The sequence below is a fragment of the Thermobia domestica genome, chromosome 16 (genome assembly GCF_964235325.1).
Source record: "Thermobia domestica chromosome 16, izTheDome1.hap1.1, whole genome shotgun sequence".
Lineage (NCBI taxonomy): Eukaryota > Metazoa > Arthropoda > Insecta > Zygentoma > Lepismatidae > Thermobia > Thermobia domestica.
The window spans coordinates 96,046,473-96,059,788 of NC_137469.1; positions in this window are offsets into that span (position 1 = coordinate 96,046,473).

Sequence of the window (13,316 nt, forward strand, 5' to 3'; positions counted from 1 at the left end):
TTAAGGCGGTTTCATTAAGTGCAAATACATTAATATGTTCCTCATATAATAATGTTTCGAATAGCAGCTTATGTTGTGAAAAGGATCGAATATTAACGAATAGGAAAGTAATCCCCATGATGTAAAGTAACATATGCATGGCTTTAAACAGCAGTTTCCAGCGGACCAACATGAAAATGAACATAATTGTTAGAGTAAGTTGCATGGAGATTGATATGAAAAATCGATTTTGCAGCAGAGATTATGTGGTGTAAGATATGAGCTCGCTGAAATGGAAATATATTTTGTAACACCAAACTGATATAACGAAGGAGATCTTCGACGGTTAGCGGAGGTAATATGGATTGAGTCGGTTGAGTTGTTTTATCAGCCGTTTTTAGCGGTACCGTCAGTTCTGGATGCTCAGGGGTCGGTGCTGGTTTGGCTTTACAGCGATAACTGTAAGTAGGATGAAGCCCACTGCAAGTGTTACATTTCGGTGGTCCTTGTAGATTGGGACATGCCTTGGTCTCGTGTAGCCCTGAGCAGTATCCGCATTTAGAAGGATTTGAACAGTTTGCGGTAGTATGATCATTGTATACCTGACATTTTTCACAACGAATTGGTAATGGTCCTTGAGTTTTAGATGGTTCAACTCTGTGTATTTTCTTATAAATAGGCGCACCATATCGCAATAAATAGTCAATAGTGTCCTGTCGCTTACAAAGAACGCGGATCATGTATGTAGGACCATTATTATTTCGAATGCGAAGACATTTATCAACTGATATCCCTTCTTGCGCTAGTTCCTCGTGTATTTCTGCATCTGTTAGTTCAGGTGAGACTCCTCTAATGACAACAGACAGAAAAGATGGTTGTCGAGGTGGCGGAGGCTGCTTTTGACGCTTATCTGTCAATTTCGTCAGTTTAGCATTTTTCCCGAAAATTTCGTAGGAAGCTTTATTCCGTATGGTGATTCCAAAATTCGGATCTTTCGATTTCAAAATGTAGCCATTCCTAGTGGAAACGATTTGAACTAGAGTGTCCCGTACCCTAGGAACGTATTTCATTATTTGCAGAAATATCATTTTGGAATTTGTGAATTTAGTGTCATATTCTGTCAGTAGAAAGTGATAAACAGGATCGAAAGTTGAACTTGGTAAGGAATGATCTACAGAACCCGTTATTTTATTAGTATGCTGTGGATTGCCCTCGACATCCATTGATGTAATAGGGGACCTTGATCGAACACGTTTAGCAGATTGTGTAGATTCTGTAGAAGGATGCCTATCTCTAGATGTACTTGCTATCGGTTGACTTCCCCAAGAAAAGTGCCGAGTCCGGCTGCGAGATCCCATAGATGTAGGTTGATCGCAGGAAGTGCTTGGATTCGTTGGAAGTGTAGGTGGTAATCCTATATGTCGTCCTAGGTGAGATAGACCGTTTGTTTTGCCAGAGTCCGTCATCGTGATAAAGTAGCCCAAACGAAGATGAAGAAGAAAGAAAAGATGATCAAGATGAATGAGGTTCAAAAAGCAAGTTGCCCTCCGAAAGTGAAAACTTCCGTCAGCCCTCTAAGTGTCGTATGTGTGCTGTGCTCCCAAATGCGTATTACAACACTTGATCGTAGCTAGCACATTAACTAACAGAAGAGAGGTTAGACCTGCTAAGAAGAGATTTTTTTTTTTTTTTAAGGCTAGCCATGGGCTAGCAACCTTTAAGAGGGCTACACCCTCTTTTAGGGAAGGGAGTTGAGAGGATCACTAAGGTAGTGAAGGATAGGTTGTTGGGCTATGGGCTGTGTTATAAGAAGCGACCGAGCTCTAACCTATAACCTTAGCTTTCAAACATTTGATTGACGGTTATTTGTGATTTCACGTTTATAACAAAGACAAATATTTTTAAAAGAGTGTACTTTAAATAAATTACCTAAACAAATATTTTTGAGAAAATTTTTATCCTTTTAAATTATTGTTCGAAGGCCTTTGCCTTCAATAAGCCTTCTCCGAAATAAATGCAAATGAAATGTGCTGCCATCTTTGGAGCTCTTTTAAAATACGCGTATATGTATGTGTCCTATCCTTTCGACAATGAGATCTCGGAAACTACAGGCTCTAGAAAGATGACGTTTTCACTGATCAATTGCAAATTTCATGTAGATTGTCCAGTTCTAATTGAATATTTAAAAAACATTGGCACTATTGCTTTATTTTTATTTTTTTCGCCCGACTTTTTGCTCATAATTGCCGACTTTTACTTTGCGTTTTTTCGCACTTGCTCATAATTGCCGACTTTTGCTCATAATTGCCGACTTTTACTTTGCTTTTTTCGCACTTGCTCATATTTGCCGACTTTTACTTTGCTTTTTTCGCACTTGCTCATAATTGCCGACTTTTTGATCATAATTGCCGACTTTTACTTTACTTTTTTCGCACTCACTCACACTTTTCCATCTTTACTTGACTTTTTCCCCATGTATAAATGGGTTAGTAAGGGGGGACCATGTCCCCCTCTCCGGCCTTGAAAAACAGAAGAAACTATGCATTTCAAGGGAGAGAAGTCGGTAAGAAATTCGGTGCGGAGTGATCGTGCGACAACTCATTCTTACACCATCCAACCCATTACGTCGGCAAGTGGATACGTGTTTTCAAAGATGCTGATAATTTATCAGGAACCTCTAGGTCAGTTTGGAGTGCGAGTAGTGCAACACATACTGAAATCGCAGAATCTGGTTTAAGTTGCCTCGAAGTCCGACCTAATTACGAAACAAATCCTGACACAATTCTTTGAAGATGTCTACTTCCTATATGCGACGGAGGAGTTTCTTCTCCTGGTTGATTCGCTCAGGACATATCATGACAGGACCCATATCGATGCTATTCGACCACAAAACATGGTGTATACATTCAGCCACTTGATGTACTATTCTTCCGACTGTTTAAGGTGGTGCTGAAGCGGATTGAAGATCACATTATCCTTCACGACTATCAGTTCACACCATCGTTGAGGGATTCAATTTCGTCGATTATGTGTATTCTACATAATCAGTTCTGTTGTTCAATCTCCGCAGACTTTGTTCTGTACTACTGGACAGTAGCTGGATATGATGACTTCCGAACAGAGGTGTTTCAAACACCACCCGAACGTATTTTTTATGTTCAAACTCAGTGTGACTCGGAAGACAGCTTAATACAGGCATTCATGACATGCTTCTACTGTGATAAGCAACTTTGTTTCCGGCACTTCATATTCTGTCGTCATATTCATCCTCCTAATATTTTGTCCAGAGCTACCAACAACCCATTTTTTGAACTCGGTGACTCAACATGCGCATGATTGTAAAGTGTGGTATAATTATCGATGGCAAATATTGTGCATATATTTGTAATGTACATGTAACCCTCTTACAGGCAAACCAAAAACATTGTTGCAATGGCAATCACAACTTCCGCTAACTCCCTTGTAAGTTTCACCTATTATATATATCAAATTTCACCTCTTTACGACGATTGTAACTCCAAAACCGGAAGTAGGATCATATCTCACAAACGGTGTGAGATATCGAAAAAATAATCGAAAAAATCTCCCCTTTACCATACCTCTTGCCGACTTCTATGAAGATAAAAACATATGCCAAATTTTACCTCCCTACAACAATTCTAACACCAAAACCGGAAGTAAGCTGATATCTCGCAAATGGAGCGAGATATTGAAAAAAAATTGAAAATTGGCATATCGAGCCGCGACCATATTTATAAACGAGTAGTTACAGTAAACGCCACTAGATGGCTGTACTACGTCGCGGAAATTTTGTTTTGGAGTTCAGTATATATGTAGTATTTGCTTCATGTTGATTTCGACGAGAGAAGGTGTGATCGTAGTAATTGTTATTGTAGAATTGAGAAGAACATAAGAACAACACTTCTTTGAGGTAAGTAAAAGATACACATTTTATTTGGTTATAGTTAAGGAGACGTACTTCCCATTTAGGGAAGGACGAGAAACGCCATACTTTCAGGAATTATTCATTGAATATCTACCTACTTAAAAAGTTGGTAATATACCCAATTTTAATTAGTTAATGAGTGATTTGAAATAAAAGAAGACGTGTGTGTATTCCGTTCTCGTTGAGTTTAGAACGTTGTTTACATACATTGACGAGTTGCGATTTTCACATGTTCTATGTGACGTCATTGAATCATGGAAGTGCGTCTGCGCAGTTTGATATAGGCGGCAGCTGAGTGGAGGAGGAGGGAGAGTAATATGGCGACGAGGTGCACGTGGAATGTGTTGAGAACACGGTAAGAAAAAAATGTCGGGGGGAGTGATTACCAGTGATTATAGTTATGTGAGTGTGTGACTAATGGAATATTATTGAGTAGATGTTGTTGAAATAAGAATTACTTCGAAGGGAAAAAAGACAGTTTGAAGTCGCTCGGTTGTATCCTTGAATCATATGAGGTATGTGAAAATGAAGGCTTCGTGGCCCTTTTTCTCTTTTTCGTTGTAATTCTTAATTTGGCCCTTGTACTTAAATGTGTATCCCTGTAGTGCCCTTATAATCCTTTAAGCATTTGAGGTATTTGAAAATGAATTCTTCTTTGCGCTTTTTCTCTTTTTCGTTGCATTTCTTAATTTGGCCCTTGTACTTAAATGTGTTTCCTTGTAGTGCCCTTGTAATCCTTCAACAATTTGAGGTATGTGAAAATGAATGCTTCCTGGCCCTTGTTCTCTTTTTCGTTGCATTTCTTAATTTGGCCCTTGTACTAAATGTGTATCCCTGTAGTGCCCTTGTAATCCTTTAACCATTTGAGGTGTGTGAAAATGAATGCTTCCTGGTCGTTATTCTCCTTTTCGTTGCATTTTTAAATGTTGCCCTTGTACTTAATATATATGTTTGTCTAGTGCCCTTGTACTTAATTTATATGTGTAGTGCCCTTGTACTTAATGTATGAGTATGTGTGGGGCCAATTGAACGCATATCGCATATTTCATGCACGTGGATACTTCTTAGTGTTGCACTAGTTATAAAATTGATTTCATTTGATGTACAAGTGGTAATATAACACATAAGAAACCCAGATCACGTTGCATTCTCACTTCATATTGGAGTGTGAATACAACATGATTTGGGTTTCTTCTGTGTTGCATTACCACTTATACATCAAATAGAATCAATTTTGTAGCTAGTGCAACACTAAGAAGTATCCTCGTGCATCGGAGATAAGAAGTAGCTGTTCTTAACAATTACCTTTTATTTGTTCAATACTCTTTAATACTCAAGGAAAAAATCGGTAAGTGCCATAGTTAAGGCAAGACGAGAAAATCGGACCTTAAGTTCTCGAAAGACATGCCTTACGTCTGGCCTACTCTCTCGCTTTCGATACTCCCACTGCTGAAATATATCGTCGTGCGCAATTTCCAAACATTTTGCCACACCTCCACCATCTACGCCAGCGCTACATAGCGACACGAATCCAATTGGCACATCCCATCGTCCATGAGCTCTTAGACCAAGTTCCTGCTGTACCACGCTATGCCTACCCACCACTGGATCATCTCTTAGCAATACACGAAAGTACCGAAGCCATAGATCAGTATAATCCTGACCGCCGTATCTACCACGAAAATCCACATATATATTGCCCATAACCTCCGTACATGTGCTCAAGAAACATTTTAACACAATAGCCAACTCTGACACATTCTCGTCAACTTGATTTTGCTATTAGTTCCCTTCTTAAATCCACATTATTATATAGCCTGAAATCTTTCTCCATGTCCTATAAATCAAAAAGGTTAAAAATATCTCTGGCCATAGAGAAGGTGTTGCCTTCTACGGCCCGCCCATCCATTGGATGGGAATGAAACTCTTGTTAAAAAAAAAAAAAAATCGGACCTTAACAGGTAAACTAGAATTCTACAAATATATGGACGGGATTAAGGTACAGTGATGTAAGTCACGTTTCAAAAAGAAGAAGGCATACACAAAAATCAGATTTAAATAGGGTCTAAGTGAATATGTTAGCATAGAAAGTAAAGTAAGCCAGAGCTTTACTCAATTACCAACAGTTGAATGACACACTGACTCATTTTTTTTTACTTTGCTTTTGCCATAAGCGAAAACATTATCGAAAAACAATGCAAAACTTTATGCGCATGCAAGGTATCGTTAATAACAACTTTTAACAATTACAGCCCTATTCAGAAACGTTTTCAATTCTGTTAGCAATGTACTAATGGTTATACTACTAAACGACTAAAAATTTGATATGTTGTTTAAGTTAGCAACGCAAATATTAGCCACGACTTTCTGCAGGGTTTTCCAAACATTAACATAAACTAATTAATTAAACCCTTATATATGGTCAGTACAATCTGTAACAATATTCACTTCGTATGTGTTTGGACAACCCTGTGGAAGTGACGTAGCTTATCTCTTGCGGCATAAGGAGAAGCTATAATCTAGAACAAATCGAAAAATATCGAAATTAGTCAACGCATAGTCAAACCACGCTAATATAGCGATAAACAAGACAAAACGTTTATAAATAACAGCCATAGTATCAATAAGCTTTTCTACCTTGTTATACAGAAAGCTGTCGTGGTGGAGAACATTGCTGGATCATTGATCCATATGTTAGAAAAAATTATGGTGTCGGAAGTGGTGTGTGAGTAAAATTATATTTCAGTAATTCTGTAATATTCCGATCAAGGGTAAAAGGCGGAGGGATGTATCTCTTCAAGTTACTCTTAAAGTTTGGAATACTATTACGTATAATACACAAACAGGAGAACACAGATTGTCGGATTAATTGAACCGTAAAATATGATTATGTTAATTGAACACAAAGGTTCGGTGTTAATTTGGTGATAAAATTTTACACAATCACGGTGTTACTTCAATCCCATTACACTTTGAAATATGTTGTTAATATGTTAGTGATTATATCAACACCCTGACTAGATAAATCTTCATTTTGATAACACACTATTAGTGTTGTTTTATAGCGTCGTTAGCGGTAACGGAGACGATAGGTGTAAATGGATTCTTCGTTTCCGTTCCAGAACCAAAACCAAAATTCTTAGAAAAAATAACTTCATTTCCAGAACCGAAACCCATATATATTGTTTGCGAAACCGAAACCCATATATAAAGTTTCGGTTCAAGATCCAAAATCAATTTTGCAAGCGAATTCGACAATAGAAACAAACCAATTTGCCCCTCATTCCATATCGGTAGATTTGGTGTTTAGTCTACGATGATTGGCTTTGTTTTCTCATTTTTCCGTTGCTTCCCTGTATGGAAATTTTACAGAAACTGTTACAGAATGTGGCCCATTATCAAATAAAATAAACTCTGAATTATTTTTCGAGAAACCCAGTAAAAGTCATTTACGGCTATCACGATACATTAACGTAACAACACCCTTATTACGTGTTAGTCTTCACATATTTGCGTAACGCAACGCAACGCAACGCAACGCAAAAATTGCAGAAAGCACTTATGATGTTGATTAGCGGAAACTAAACACAAATTTTGCGTTACGTTAACGAAAACCTCTAGGAAATAACGCTTCAAGTCTCAAACTCTAGAGACAGCAATTTTGAATTTTCTAAACCAGAAGCAGGTTAATATATATCACAAACGGTACTAAATGTTGAAAAATTTCGAAAACAATCTCCTCTTTATGAAACTCCTTGCCTTTACTTTTATCAATATACATACAAATACAAAATTTCATCTGCACATGACAGTTCTAACCCAAAGACAGGAATTATTCTTACATGTCGCAAACGATGCAAGGAATCTAAAAAAATATATTCGAAATAATACCAATTTTATGATGCTTTCTCTCGATATTTATCAAGATACATACATGCATCAAGTGTTATCCCACTCTTTACAACTCTAACTAGGGTAGTTGGGGTTAGGATTGTCGTAGCAAGGTAGAATTTGGTATATGTACGTATCTTGATAAAAATCGGTATGTGTTGTTTTCTAAACAGGACAACTTTTTTTCGATCAAATTTTAAATAGTCAAAGGTGACGTGAGAGGTTAAGATTTAATTCAAATATGTATCTTAATGGGTTTCACTGCCCACTGAGGAATAACATTGTCACTTATATTAGTAATCAATAGTTCATTAGAGCTGTACCTCTGGTGTGTTGAGTTACTGTGTCTATATCGACTCTCGGCAAGTGAGCTTTGTGGAAGACAAACAGCATGTGAGTGGGATTATTCAGTATTCTCTCGTTTCCTCCCACTTTCCTTTTTCACCATTTCTGTCTCCTTCAGTGTACAGGGCATAATTGTGGAACATAATACTGAATTATTTCCAAGAGTTCATGTTCACCTTCAGCAACCATCTCCACAAGATTAGCGTATAACAACACAATGCCAGAAAAGTAAGTTAATGCTATGTTAATTACCGCAAATTGAAACGCATATACTTCCGCTCAACTTCATGTCTGTGTTAAATTGTTAACACTAAACCTATCTTAAATCGCTACATTGGACCCTTGTTGAAATAACACGAGCAAACTGGTAGTCAAGCAGGGACGCCAAAATGGTGTTGATTTAACACATTGTTTGCTGTGTGAGACAGTATCCAACCCGGATAATCAAAAATCCGGATAAGGGGAAAAGGGCAAAAAGGAAAAAAAGAGTTATGGTACGCTATACTGTGGTAAAGTAGTAATGCAATAAAGTGCTGTACTTTAATATGTAGGGGGCTTAGGTGATTGTACAAATCACACAAAATAGAAGCGATATAAAAAGACAGTTGTTTGGTATGCAAGTATACTTGAACATACCCAAAAGAATCAACTTCTCGGTGCCTAGGGTCACTTTCACTTTCTCAATTGCTTCATTGTGAGCAGTTGAAGGTATTCGCATTTGTGCTATTTCTCTATTCACTTTTACAGTATTCTAAGCGATATCATTATTTTTCGCAACAACATTTTTTTAATCGATGCGAATAAGTGACAATCCAGATAATCATCTTGACTGTATATATATTTTAGTTTAACGTCCTACGATTATGGACTGATACTAACAAGATGGTGATGTTTAGATGGATGATAGCTTGGAGAAAAGAATGGGGGAAGAAATGCATGGGCGTCTCTGGCGGGGGGACGGGGGGGACGCGTCCCCCCAATATTTTGAAGTGACACAATCTAAAATTCCACTGAGATACTAGCAGTTAGATCATTTCCTTTGATGTCCCCCCCAAATTTTACATGCCAGAGACGTCAATGAAGAAATGGAAGTACCAGAAGAAAACTCATGCACAGTGTGTTCGTCTACCACAAAACCTACGGAAAAAATAACTTCATTTCTTTTGATACATCTCTATTAACGTTATACGATTTCACTTCCCACTGAATTAATGTTTTCTTCTGTGTGCTTTCAGAGAGATTTAAAACTATCGTATCTTGAGTTTGAATCTGTGTGTGTGCTGAACATTCGTAGTAGAAGTACGGTGAAGATTCTAATTTCTTTCCTACTGCCCTTCATTATTGTAAGTACAGGAGACAATTTCTATCACATACTTATATAACTACTGTTTAATACTTCTAATAGTCAAAAAGAAAATAGCCAATAGTTATGGCAAGACGAAGGAAAAGGACATTAACAGGTAAAAAGGAGGCAGTTAAGCGAAAAGAAACTTACAAGAAAAGTAAAGGTGTGAACATAGAACTTCAGACAATAAAATTAGGAAGTAACATTTATGAAATTACCCCAATGATAGGTGACGGTAATTGTTTATTTAGGTGTTTATCCCTACTGCTATTGGGGTCCGTCGAAAGTTTCATAGAAATTCGAAGGGAAGCAGTAGATACAGTTTTGAGAAATTGGGACGAGTATGTACTCTTTTTAGAAGCATACAATTTTGTATCCGAAAGTGTGTCGAAGGACGCTTACAGTAGTTACATGAACCGTAATGGTGTATATGGTGACGAAGTAGAAATTGGAGCGATTGCCGTCAAATATAATGTAACTATAAGAGTTTTCCTCAAAAATCTTCCTGAACAAAGTCCAAGAGTGTATGGGAACAATTTACAAAAGTGTATAAATGTTTTATTCAGTGGAGAATATGACAGGGGTCATTATGACGTGTTACATTGCTTGGAAAAATCGGAAATATTGTGAGACTGAAATTAATAACTCGGATTCGTTGCCTACGGCCCTCAAAAACCGACGGAAGAAGGCAGAGTACGAGTGGAAGATGAGAGATAATGAAACCGATTCAAAAAGACTCGATTGCGTAAGTAAAATGTCGGAGAAAGTGAGTCAAAAGAGAGAAAAGGAGACAGATATCGAGAAAATGCAGCCACTTACAAGGCCAAAAAGAAAAATTGAAAATGAAAGTGAATTTGATAGACGGTGTAGATTATCCAGTATTAGTAACTCAAAAAAACAGAAACACCTCAAATATTGTGCTGCGTATATACAAAATGAAAAAAAAAAAAAAAAAAAACGATCATGAAATATTTATATATGACTGTGGTGATCTAGATAGAAAATGCAAGCACTGTCATTCTTTAAACTTCTCTGCAGAGTATCCAAAGCACATGTCTGTTTTCTCAAAACGTTGTCACAATGGAAAAGTATCACTCGATCCATTAGTTCCATATCCTTTCTATCTACAAGATTTATTAAGTGAGTGTAATCATACATGTTGTGAATTTAGAAAAAATATTAGGTCATACAATAGTGCTTTCGCATTTGCTTCTCTTGGTGCATTCATTGAAACGTTGACTGGTAAAGGCCCATATTGTTTTAAAGTTCACGGTCAAATTTATCATAACACATCATCATTGTTCCCTGCAGAAAATAAAACTGCAAAGTATGCAAAATTATATTTTCTTGATTCAGAACAGGCTTTGAATGAACGATTTAAAAACAATGAAGGTAAAGGTCTAGATAAGCGTATTCTGAAAACTTTGGATAAGCTCATACGGTCCGTAAATGTTTATGCTCAGTCTCTAAAAATGTTGAAAGATGTTTATGAAAGTCAAAGAGAAAACATGGTAGGAAATTATCCAAAACTGACTTTGTGGATTACAGGAAACCGTGATACATTTCAAACAAGACGGTATAATGTACCAAGTGCAAATGAGGTTGCTGTAATTTTTTGTGGAGATGATGGTGAACCACCTACTAATAGAGATATTTGTATACACACAGAACCTGGGAAGCTTGAACGTATTAATCCATTGAGTGAAAATGTCGATCCCATGACATACCCTCTACTCTTTCCTCACGGAGGGGCCGCGGTGGCTCAGTAGTAGAGCGTTCACCTCTGGTGCTAGGGGTCTCGGGTTCAAACCCTGCTCCCGCCAAGTGAACTTTGTGGTGGACAGAAACCGTGTGCGTGGGTTTTCTCGGGGTTCTCCCGTTTCCTCCCACTTTCTTCATTCCACCATTTCATTCATTACTCATTATCACCGTCTCCTTTAGCCTAACCGGCATAACCGTGGGACGTAAAACTCAACATTTCATTTCATTTCTTTCCTCACGGAGAGAAGGGTTGGAACACAGATATAAAACATTGCGTTGGTAATAGAAATGTGACTCTGCTACAGTTCTATTCCTATCGATTAGCAGTTAGAGAAGGTTTTAATCAGGTGTTGTGTGCCGGAAAATTAACACAACAATATATTGTTGATGCGTATGTGAAAGTTGAAGGTAACCGACTGGAGTTCATCAGAAAAAATCAAGAGAAGCTACGTGTTGAATTATACAGTGGCTTGATGGATTACATTAGTAATGAATGTAACATGAGGGGTGTACCTGCAGGACGAATTTTCATTCTACCTTCTACATTCCAAGGAAGCAAACGCTCATACCAAGCGCGATATCAGGATGCCATGGCTGCTGTGCGAAAGTTTGGAAAACCAGATCTTTTCATTACCATGACATGTAACCCATTGTGGGATGATATTCAAAGGAACATAGAGAAATTTCAAAAAGCTCATGATCGTCCTGATATGGTTGCACGAGTCTTTCACATGAAAGTTAAAGAATTATTGGATGATCTTCTGAATAAACACGTTCTTGGAACTATTATAACAATGGTAATTGTTATCGAATTTCAGAAAAGAGGACTACCACATGCACACATACTATTGACATTGGCAGATGAGGACAAACTTCATGATGGAGTGTAACGCCCCTATATGATTTAACTAGTATTGTAATACTAGTGTAACTTATAAAGTACTTCTTGTAACAAAATTGTAGTTGGCAACCCTGTAGAAACATCATGTTCGCGGGCGCGCGCAAAGAACTCTGTGTACTCTGCAAGAAGATGAAAACGTAATGGGTGTTAGCATTTTTACCTGGTCAACTCATTTTCAATATATCTTGTTTAATAGTGTGCATCTAAGTCTTAATAGTTGGTTTAACTCACTTTGCGAAGTGTAAAGCATCTTTACCCAGTTATTTTGCACAATCAACATAATTTGAGGCAATTTTCAGATGGAGTTTGGAAACAGGCCTTCGCTTCAGTTCTCCACGTGAGTGAACATTATGTGAAAATTTCTCACGTTCCTTGCAGTGGCTTCGTAGAAGCATCTTTCCGCAGTTGGTGCGTTATTTGTGAATCAGATTGTTGATTATGTCAGTGGTCGCATGCAAGTTCAGTTCCCAGCATAAGTTAAGCATCAGCATGTGCAGATAAGCTCTTATTAGCGGGGCCCCCAACCCATCCACGTTATCAATGAAATAACACAATGGTTGAGTATTCCTTCTACTGCATTATTAGCCTGCTTCAATGTTGTTTCTCCTCTGTGGAAGTCTATCGATCTTATCGTCAGCCTATCTAAGACTGACTAGTTTTTGTGAAAGTGTTTTGGGAAGCAGTCAAAACAACATGTCTAGTGATCCGTCAGTGTTGATACGTTCTTGTTGCGGTATGATGAAAACTATGAATTCATTGCTCAGTAGTTTAAGCTCATGTAGCCTTATAACCAATCTGAGCACTTGTATCCATTCTCTACGTGTAAAAGTGAAGATGAAATACTGCATCATTCAAGTGAGATAGATTCTTGTGCCTTGGAGGTAGATATATATATATTCACCTGTCATGAAGTTTATTTTTACATATCTTCTCTAGTATTTCTTAAATATGTTGGTGGAATTAGCCAGCCTCAATTTTTGTTGTGATGACCCAGTGTTTGTACTTTCCATACAACTTACTCAGGCGTATCATCTGCAATTACGGTATAGTCACCATATTATTGGGACTGCCCAGTACTATCCAGGAAGTGGATGTACCACCAGTTTTACCCTGCCCGGGGAAAGTCATTTGCAGAGAGGACATTTTTC